Raw genomic sequence first — 11161 nt, forward strand, 5'->3', positions numbered from 1 at the left:
GAAAAAGTACCATGTATAAACAGGAAAATCCAATTGGTAACTATTTGTATCTTAAAATTACAGTGAGATCCATTCAACTTTTAGCAATCACAACTGTGCAAGACAGCCTACAGACTCAGGCAAAGTTTCTTTGGTCATTTCTTTGCAGAAGTGACTGTACTACTTCACACATATACGCACACACCTTCCTTCAGCCCTCAAAAAGTTTCAATTCACTGTTTAACCCTCATAAATTCAAAATGCCAAGACATCACATCTTGTGTAGTTGGATGTCCAAGACCCCTAATCATGTGAACTTGATACAATTTCATGTAGAATCATGTAGAGTAATTCAAGATTGCTCAAAAAAGCATGAACTAAAACGTTGGGGTTTTTTTTTTTTTTAAGCTTAGAGTGTCCCCATCAAAGCACTGTGCAAAGGTTCCCAAGTTCCTTGCAACAGAGCTGGCTTCAGAAAAGCACACTGAAGTCAGAGCAGGACAATCCCCCCCAAAAAAAAAAAAAAAAAAAAAAAAAGAAGTTCTATTTACAATTAAAATATATCAGCCTAGTATGATAAAAAGACCATGTTGCTTTCAGGTCCCAAGTCCCTAGAAAGATATTTAGTTGGTAGCATTTGTCTATACTGGTCCTCCTGGAGTCAGCCTCATGCTTCAAATTCAGAGTGTAGACAAATTTACCTGTTTTCAGACTGTAGCACATGTTAAAGCATTAGTATTTCAGACTGAGTAATTCACACAGTTTCTGTAAATAGTTTTCGTCAGAGGAAGAAAGAGTGGCCTGAAAACCATTCTTTTGTCTCTTTCTGTTCAGGGAGACTGTGTACGCACATCCTGAGGGATATAAACGATGTACTGAGGTGAAAGTCTTCAGCTACTTCACGAAAGAATTGGGAAAACAAATACACATGCCTGATGTGTAAAAATGGTGGTCCAAATTTTTAAGATTATCACCTAATTGAATTAATGAATATTTTCAATTTTACTCCATAGTACTGCTGTATTAAAATGCCAGTCCAGTCTTCTTCTCTTCTCAGAAGGCAACTTAACCAACCACAGGATAAGCATTACTGCAGAGCCTCAGAGGCATCTCACTTTGATATTTTGAAATGGCATCTACTGAGAGGTAAAGCAAACGATCGGTAGAGGAAGCACTCATGACAAAAGAAAAAAGGGAGAGGCAGTGAAGACAAAGGGGGAATTTGAGACAAAGCCCATTTGGAGAGCTGAGATGGCAGGTCCTGCTTTCACAGAGAGGCAGGAGGTGGAAGCTGTACCTGACTGCTGCACCAAGGGAGTGCTGCTCCCTCTGTACCCCTATTTCTAGCTGCTTCCTGCATGCTCTGGCATCACCCTCAGGGTTTCCAGGGGCATGGTGTAGGCAAATAAGACACACTGAAGTTGCTCAAAGTCATCCCTCTGCTTGTCTTGTCTGCACCTGGAGCAGTCCTGCACAAGCTGTGTGAAAGACAAGAAGGTTGGCTGCTTCCTCACACACCTATTTTTGGCAGAGAGGGGTGTAGTACAGTAGTACCAGTTCCTACAAAACCACCTGTGACCCCCAGTCCATCTACAGAAGAGCATGCAGCATGTGTCTGAGATCACCCGGATCCTTCGTCCCTCAACCTGGGTGTTTGCTCCTTGCAACTCTCTTCTCACAAAGGCCACCCAGGAGCTGACAAACAGGAAAATCTATTAGCTGCTGCTCACCTGGTCTAAATTTTAAAAGGTGAACAAAAGGGTCCAGGTCCATACCCTATTATGAATCTCCCATGCTCTCCAGTCCCACAGACTACTCCATTATTGCATTTCTCATTGAGTGCAGATCCACATTTTGATATTGTGCACAATGGAAATTCTCTTGGTTTTCTGGAATTCATTACAACCTTGATCCACTCCAAGCATACTGGAAAGCATGAAACAATAGAAAGAGCCTTCCAACTGTCACCTTGGATTTGTCATCAAATGTGGACTATTACGGGAAAATTTTCAAGAGGTGAAACATACCTTCCAAACTGGCAAAATAAGCAAAACAACACTTCATCATGTTTAACTGGCTCTCAGACGTCTCCCTACACCATTTAGCTGTCACTGACGAAGTTAGCTACAGTAATCCTGTCAGATAGGTTTTAAGTTTTATCAAGGGTCAAAACCATGCAAACAGAAATTCCAATCATTTCGATATTATTAGTGTCATAAAATATATATTTTAGCAGTAAGACTCTACTGCCTATGTATGCACCATACACTTAGCCCACAGCACATCCTTTAATACAGTGTGGACAGTTAAAGTTACTGAACTGTGTCAGCTCATTTCTAAGATACAAACACACTCCAAACCACTGGTGAAATCCATACAATGGAAATTCTCAGGTCTGCTATGCCATTTATGCAAAAAACCGAGTATTTTTAGTGTACAGTAACATCAAGACTGCTTTCTGAAAACTTGAAACGCAGCCATTGGCTTCTAGTCTGAAGTAAAACATAGGCATTGCTGTAATTTAAAATGTGTTAGTTATAATATTTACTTCTATGTTTTAATGTAGTGGAGTATGCATTGGCTGAAACCCAACAGGGAATTTCTTACAACTTCTGTACATCTAGAATCACCAAAACAATTTTAAGTGATCTGTATGGTCAGTTGGATAAAATTTGTAATACAGTAGCTATATAAAAAGTCAATAATTCATTCAGCAACTATTCCTCATGTAGTAATTATTGTTATTTAAAAAAAATAAATTAATGCTGCAAGCCTTCTACTGTTGGTTATTTTTCCTTGGTATAGAAGCACTAAAATCAACAGCCTGTGCCCCTCAGTAATAAAAGTACAGCCCTATGTATCCACATATTAATACCGTAACATTTGAAGATTCTGAGTCGTGGCTAAAATGAGTCCATCTGTTATGCTCCGAGTAAGATATTCCCATAAAATATAGATGCAATAGGAGATGTACACTTGCAGTCTCATGCTTTGGAATTTAGGAAAAAAAGTTAAACCTTCTGTCTTGAAGAAAAAAAATATCTAAGGCAAACCAACTAAGCACAAATGGCTTCATCTTTTGATGTTGCTGGATCAAGCATTCTTTGCTGGCATGTTCAGAATCAAAAGAAACATCCCGATAATGAGACATAGTGTTTTTGTGATCTTTTTTGATTTCCTGTATTAACATTAATGAAATAAAGAAGGCAACATCTGAAGTCTAAGGTCTTCATTCTTGCATAGCACATAAAAAAAGTCCTTTGTAGCCAAAAGAGAATAAAATAAAAAAGGACATTACTTATATATCCCTTAGACAAAAACCATATAAACTTGTTTTGTGATATGCAAAGCTATTTCTCATTAAACTTAATGTTCTCTACTTACTTCCCTCATCTTACTGCTTACACTCTATTTATGTGAAAATTCATATAAATGTTCAGGTCACTCACATTGCTCATATCCCCAAAACAGAGTTTACCTGAAGCTGGCATGACACATAGGTACATACTGGCCCATACACAACAAGAATTTCACCTATTGCCTGTATATTTATGATCCTCCTACAGAAGGAAGTCTTCTTAACAATTCTCTCACTCCCTAAGCTCCCAAAAAATTGTTTTGGGAAAAATAAAATCCAATTAGGTATCTATAAACAGATATATTTTTAGTTTCCTGAGTATCAACAGTGAAAGATTGTCTTCCCTGAAGTAAAATAGAGTTGGAATACAATTTTGGCAAGTCCCACTGCTCTGCATATCACCTCTGACCTAATTTCAGGAGTATCTATTTCTGGTTTTTGTTCATTCTTGCCATGACAAAAGTAAAACAGATCCAATTTTAAGTACAGAAACTAAACATCAGTAATTTGAAAAGTGTTCCAACTAAATGTTTTTAGAAATATTGAAAGTTTTCAGTTCACTGAGGCACTTAAATGTGTGCGTAACTTTAAGGATATGAGTTGATTGCATTGGCTTCAAATAAGATTATCCCCAAACTGAAGTTTTAGGTATATACAGCTTTCCTCTGCTATAAGTTAGAAAAACACCTTTTCTGACTCCAATTTAGTAGGGTACAGCAAATAGGTGCTTAAGGACGATACCTTCCCAGTCGGCCAAAGAAGGTAAAGTCAGCCATAGCACAGAACTGTTGCTCATTGTTTAAGTTGTTAATCTGTGCTGTAGAAAAAAAAAAAAAAAAAAAAATCACTGTTTTGTATGCAGCTTTGAGAAAAAGCCTTGAGTGCTACCAGGTACCGGAGGAAGAGTGTTTGTGAGCTTCCCATTAGCCATCCAGGATGTCACAGAAAAAATGGGGCCAGGGACAGTTTTCCATCTCTCGCTCTGTATACACAAGTAGGGCTCAGAGTCAGTAATAACAGGCCTAAAGAACCTGTTATCTCTGTGATCTCACCTATTCTGCCAGGAAAAGAACCCCACCAGGGCAAAGTTACCCTCTCCAAACACATTTCAACTAGCAAAATTATTCTGGAGCAGCTTGATCTTTTATAATGCTTACCAATGACATATCTGAGCCTGTACCAGGCATCCTAAAATTGGATTTGTCATCTTATTTAATCACGCTTCATTTTTACCCCTCCCTGCATCTCCTGTCTATCTCAATTTTGCAGCCAGATACAATTCTGAGTAGAGTACAGTCTTTGTAATGCTCAAATTGGAAAAAAATTCCCCTTGCATTTGTGTTATGTTATACAACAAAAAGTTACCCCCACATAGGTTTTTATATTGAAGTATAAGAGAAATGAGGTATGAGAATAGATGTTAGTTACAACTACTTCACTGAACTTAAAAAATATGACAAAGTACTTTTAAAGAATCTGCAATTTTTTCATGGTTCATTCTCTAAGGAAAAGTATCCTTCATTTAGATATCAAAATAGTTACAATAGTAATAAACATTATATGACAACTGAATGGACCAGAACACGCTGAAAAAGAGCATCCTTCTTTCAACTTTCAGTTTAGTTACTTCATCATTCCTATTAAAGCCTTATTTTGGGGTATCTAATTTCTCAAAGCTTATGCCTGCATAAACATTTAAGCTTCTTATTAATGTAGCTGAGCTTATTTCTTTTTATCTTAATATATTCAGTACCTCAGAAGGCGCCACAGCTGGAATGCAGCTCTTCGATATGATCATAAGTGCTTCAAAGGGAATGGGAGAGGTCAGCATGCCTGAAAGAGAAGATATTGCCACTGCCAAGGACCAAAGAGATTGTGACAAGATGGGAATACAGAAGTTAATATAGAAAAGGAAAAACAGCAAAGAAAAACAGGGACAGAACCAATAAGGTTTAGTGATAGGAAAGTTAAAATTCTTTGCTTTCTGAAAAACAACGATGGAACAAATTCAACAAACAGAAAAAGCCTTCACAAGAGGCAAGTGAATATTGATAACCCAGCACAGGGCTACAACAAAGAGATTCCTTACAGAAACATGAATCAGCTTAGGTAAAACAAAAGCACTTTATAAATCTGTGTTATTGCTGAGAAACAGCCCACACTGTGTTTGTCAAGCTAAAACACAGTGAGGTTCTGACACATTTGAGTAGTTAATTGGGCTGTTTGCGCTTACACATAGATCTTTAATTTTTGGCTTTCAGCCATACTGCAAGTAGTGAAGTACCAGAGGAAAATGCTTCTTGCCAAAGAAACATTATGTATCAGTTTTGTTCAAAGTAATATTAGTAAATCAGTGTAAATGAAATCAGCATTTGCCCCCAGTTGGCTCAGAGGGAACGAAGTTCTAAACTTATTAAGAAACTTCAAAGGAAATATGAAAAGGTCTAACGAAAAGGAACATTTATACGGAGTTTCAAGTAGTTTGTGTCTGTATACAAGCATTTGTTCAGGGATTATTGTTAATGAAAATTCTTCTTATTGAGTTGAGCCTTTGTAGCATTTTTCAATTTTCCTAAAGTTAGCCACATCCAGCAAAACAAGCACTCCAGATGTTGTAGGTTTTTTATGACACAGACGGATGTCTTATAGGTAAGCTCACCTCAACCATTTCAGTTCTGTATGTTTTGAGCCAGATTGTTCTTGTCCCAGTTGTTTCCCTACGCACAAGAAGTTGAGCTCCTTTCAGGTAAACAGTAAAAGCAATGAAGAAAACCCCAGATTTCACACATTCATACTTTACATAGTCCAAATACCCAAGCACTCCCACATTAACTCACGATCCCCAGCATGTGCAACAACATCTCCAATACCTCTGTGAAAACCTCACGTAACAAATGCTACCTACATTTGACAGCCAAGTGGAATGACAAGCTGACAAAGATTGGTGAAGGACAGACAAGACAGGAGAGTGATTTTGTCCACTGAATGAATCAAGATAGCATCTTATCAGTCAAGAGGGCTTAGCACATACAGGAACCTGCAACTGATACCATCAACAGCCCAGAGTCAATAGTAAATTTAATTGTTTTTATAGAAAAACATTAAGCTTTGGGAAAAATAGAGTAGAGACTACAATTCTGGAAGATCAAATATTCTACTTTCCCCACTGTCCCACTATTATAGTCTTCAAATGGATTTAGGGTGTGTCATCTTCCAACTACAGGTATATATATCCCTTGGCCCTTGTATCCAAACCCATCAGAGCTTACTCATTATAGATGCAATTCACATCTGCTGCACCTGGATACTACATTATGTCATTCTTCTGCTCGTCAGCATCCTCCAGATATGTTTGATATTATAAAGGAAGATGGATTAATATTGAAAATGCACCTTCCAAAAGCCTATGTAAGTACAATCGCTGCATTAATTTCTGACACTTGAATATTTGACAAAACTGTATTAAAAAAGAAAATGGTCAAAAAGGCTTTTTTTAGCCTAAAAATAGTGCTAGCAAGTAACGTTATGCTAGCAGTGTTAAAGAAATATATACAAGACCAATGCACAAAACAAGTTGCTAGGCATACATTATTAAGTATGAAAATAAAAATATGCAACTTAACAACACCCACCCCCCCCAACAAAAAAAGAAAAAATTATTGTTTAAAAAAAAGCTTCACTGTTGTTCTACATGAAGTTTTCCATTTATTTCATCCAGATTAGCAATTGCAGCTATGGATTCCTTGGGACAGAGACCCTCAATAGTAACATAAAATCTATACACTCAAAACATCTCTTTTACAATGGGTCTTAATAGCTGTCAAATACTATTTACTTCAGGATGTTCATCTCCGATAGTGATTTATTAGGGGTAAAGCAGTCCAAACTATAATCTAGATTCAGAACAAATCCAAAGTTCCTGGCAAAGTTCTTTGCTTCATGACAAATCAATACTCGTTACTCGCATCACGACTCCAGAGGTACTGAGTAGACATCCTTGTTTACCCTCTATCCTGCTTGGAGACAGCAACTGAAATCTGAGCAAATCCCAGACCCAGCCAAGCAGTAAATGATGACTGCAAAGCATCCCATCACAGATAATATAGATATTACCAGCAATGGTTACTCAAGCCTCTTTGTGCCTTATAGAGGATGGAAACTATTGGAACTGGCACTGAACCATCAGAAGAGAAGGAGCCTGGCAAGAGCTTCATCAGTAAGCTTTGTGAGCCTGTGCGAATCCCTCTCCTGCACACAATTTCTGTGGGCTGAAGTTTCCGAGGGCTGCAAGTTCATGGGCCAGGTCCCTTTGGACTGTGTAACTGGTAAAATGAATCTGATTTTTTCACCATAGCACATTTAATGTCTTTTTCTCTTCCTAGGCTTTGAATCTGAACATGATTAGCAAATGCAAGTGGCATTTTTCATATATGCCACAGACTGAATTTTTCCTACAACACATCTTGAATCGTCCTTTTAAAAAGCCACTCTAAAGACTGAGGGTTAAAACCCAGTATCACTAAATGTAACAGAATTTAGCATAAAATTTGCAAAGGTCACCAATGTTTGCTTTAAATTAATCTGGACATTCATTTAGGTTTGGTATTAAGGTTTTTTACATGCTTTTAAACAAAAATTTGCAGAGCAAGAGTTTTAGTTGATTTTATTTCAATTAATTGCAACCTAGAACTCTATATTAATTTGGGAGGGCCCACAAACAGCAAAACCCCCTCCAGGCCTCTGGTTCCTACACTGAGGATCAATGCATCTATGCTTTTTCCTGACCTACATCAGAACTGTCTGGCTATTGTATTACAATTAGTATTGTAGTTTTGAAGCCAGCTTTAGAAAATAAGAAGGGCTGCTGCAAACAAACTTGCATCCTCTGGTTACAAGCACTACAGTTGCTTCATGAAAGGAAGAGCCCTTGACAGCAAAGTACCTTCTAGCATAACAGTGGAGCAAAAGTTGAGTAACAGACAGTCTAATGTCCTCTACTGATTTATTAGAAGCATTTTTTGCAGCATTTGAGTTTTCCTTGATGACTTTTCACCTGAGTATTGATCACAGTTGACTCTACTTAGTTCATAGGAGGTTGATCATATCATGAACAGCATAAACTGTCCCTTTGCTGGTCTGCAGTGTAACATACAGAACAATAATTTATCTGAATTGACAATTCCTTTGTAAATAAAGCCAAACCACAAGATCAGAACACTGTGATTGCATGGAAAGGCAACGAGTGACATGGGTTACTTGCTGATTGATGCTTCCCAATAGTAATAACACAAGCTTCTACTGGAGAACATCTGGAAACATTACAGTGCGATAGTTCTTTAAAAATAATGAGGTCTATCAATCATTCGTATGACCACTGAATATGAAAGAGCTTCATGTTGTCTATAAAACAACCAGACTTGATGCTACTCACTCACGACTGGCAATTTCACTTTGGCCAGGACAAATAGGTATCTGCAGAGCAGCTGCTGTAGTCATAATACAGAGTATCTTCTTTGAATGGATTCATGTGCCAAGACTAGGGAGTGCATGATGTAGAAAATAGCTCGCCAAAGAAAAGAACAAAGCCACAACTACAAAGGTAAATAAGTCAAAGAGACTTAGCTCAATAAGATTTATAGGAGTTATCGAGTCTTGAGCCTGACTTCAACCATCTGAATGCTAACAAAAATCAGAGTCATTGGTTGTTTAATTTTTTTTTTTAGTTATGCCACTTCAAAGAATACAGGTAAGTCCTTGTATGATTAATTGTCTCTCAGTATGAACTAGGTAAGACTAATGAGTAAGAAGAAGTTACCATACAGGCTAAGCAAAGACAGACCTGGAAAAATAGAGGTGGAATTCAGTTTTGTAAGAACTTGTTGCTGACTAGCGGCAGCGCGATTTCAGAAAAGCAAGCCCAAATGCTACATGAATGATTTGCACTATTCACCGTAGTATCACTTAGTTCTGCAAAGACAAGGGAACAAAACTGTCAAGTCTTCCCAGCCATTTCCACTCTCCAGCGCTGCACAAGTGGGCAATCCCACATCTCCTTCTCACTGCATACATTGCAATGCATTCTGGTGAGCGTGAGCAGTGCATGAACGAGAAACTGGAGAAAGGGAAAAGAGGAGGAAACAGTGCTGATGACAAGAATGAGAAAATGACAGTGGGGATTTCTTGAAGTTGCAGAGAGAGGCAGAAAAATCAGAGTCTGATGTGCTAGCTTAAGAGGCTCTGCGTTGCTTGAGGCAACTGGAATACACTTGGGGTTTTTTAGCTTGAGAATTTTTTAATGTCTGCCAAAAACCTGGGATTTAATCTCAGATTTCACATATCAAATCCTTGACCCAAAATGTTCTGTCTTGGGCAACTAATGTTAGATACCTTTGCATGACAGCGTCAAATCAAAGGTCTCAATTTCCTTTGCAGCTCCTACTATGTGGAATTATTTCAAATTGCTGGAATTAAACGTATATGGAAAAGCACTTACTTGGATGCAAAATGATTGACCACCTTTTTCCATACATTTTTCCAGGAAAACTGAAATAAGGCAAGTAATTCTCATTTATTCTCCAAAATGTCATTTCAGGAGAACTTTTTGCCTGGAACCTTGAGTTCAGGCAACTTTCAAGTTTGATGTGAAGCCCTTTATTATTTCAGTCGTAATTCCTCTGCTGTTCAGCCCCTGCTTTTCTCACTAGCTTTTCCTTTCTTTGTTTTCATCTCTTTGTCTAGGTGGGGAGGAAAGAATTGGCTAGCCATTTCCAAAAACAAAAGCAACAGAAGGAACTTCAGAGTAGAGAAATCAAAGCTAGGGCAGAAATGCACTGACTTCTTTCAGGCACCAATCTACCCTTTCAGCAACATTATTTTAACACTACCTCCCTCACTATCCCAATCATTTAGTCCTTTCTTTTAAAAAGTTATTCTGAGAGGGCGATAGAAGAAAAGGAAAGTTACATAGAACACTGCAAAGTGCAAGTGCTCAATGAAGATGTGGAGAATACAGAAACCTCCCAGGTATACAGAAGGCCAATGAATTACATAGGTCACTAGAAGTAGACAAATTGACAATCAGACTTTGTTTATTTTTTTCACCCAATTTTTGGGTGAAAGAAAGATCTGCTGTCATCCATTTATACTACTAATAAACAACACTATTGCATCACCTTAGGGAAACCCAGCCAGGACCATGACACGATGTATCCTCTGATACAGAACAGGCAGCACTTTGTGAGGCATAGCCTGGTTTGCACAAAAGTCAGCTCTCAACAAGGTACAGAAATCGCAGAGCAAGAGCGGCCCAAAAGGCAGAGCGTGACTTTGAGTCACAGCATTTCCTAGCTACTGTCAAGCAACACAAAGATTCACTGCCATTACCCAAAGCCTATGCTTTCCATAGACTTCAGTTCTGAGAGTCTCTTTGTGGGAAACCTCGATGTAATATATGCCCTATTATATTGGCTGGAGCACGCTCACTCTCCCCTTTTACTTCAGCCAGAGCAAAAGTGGCACTAAAAGGGCTCTCATTTGACACCAGCTGAACTTGCATCAAGACCCATGCACATACCACCACATCGAAGACTCTACTACCATAATGTCAAGCATTACCAGCAAATAAGGCTAACAACAACAGTTTGCAAAAGAAAGATTGGTATTAAATCTGTTTCTCAAGCACGTACCTGCTATACAAGTACATGCACTTCAACTCAGTACTTGGAAAGTAGCTGTTTATAAGCAGAGAGATGAATTAGACTCATTTTTCACGTTCAGTACAAGACAGTTTCTCAAGACCAGACTGATGAAAGGGATGAATGCCGA

This window comes from Cariama cristata, unplaced genomic scaffold (genome assembly GCF_000690535.1).
Source record: "Cariama cristata isolate BGI_N322 unplaced genomic scaffold, ASM69053v1 scaffold2617, whole genome shotgun sequence".
NCBI lineage: Eukaryota > Metazoa > Chordata > Aves > Cariamiformes > Cariamidae > Cariama > Cariama cristata.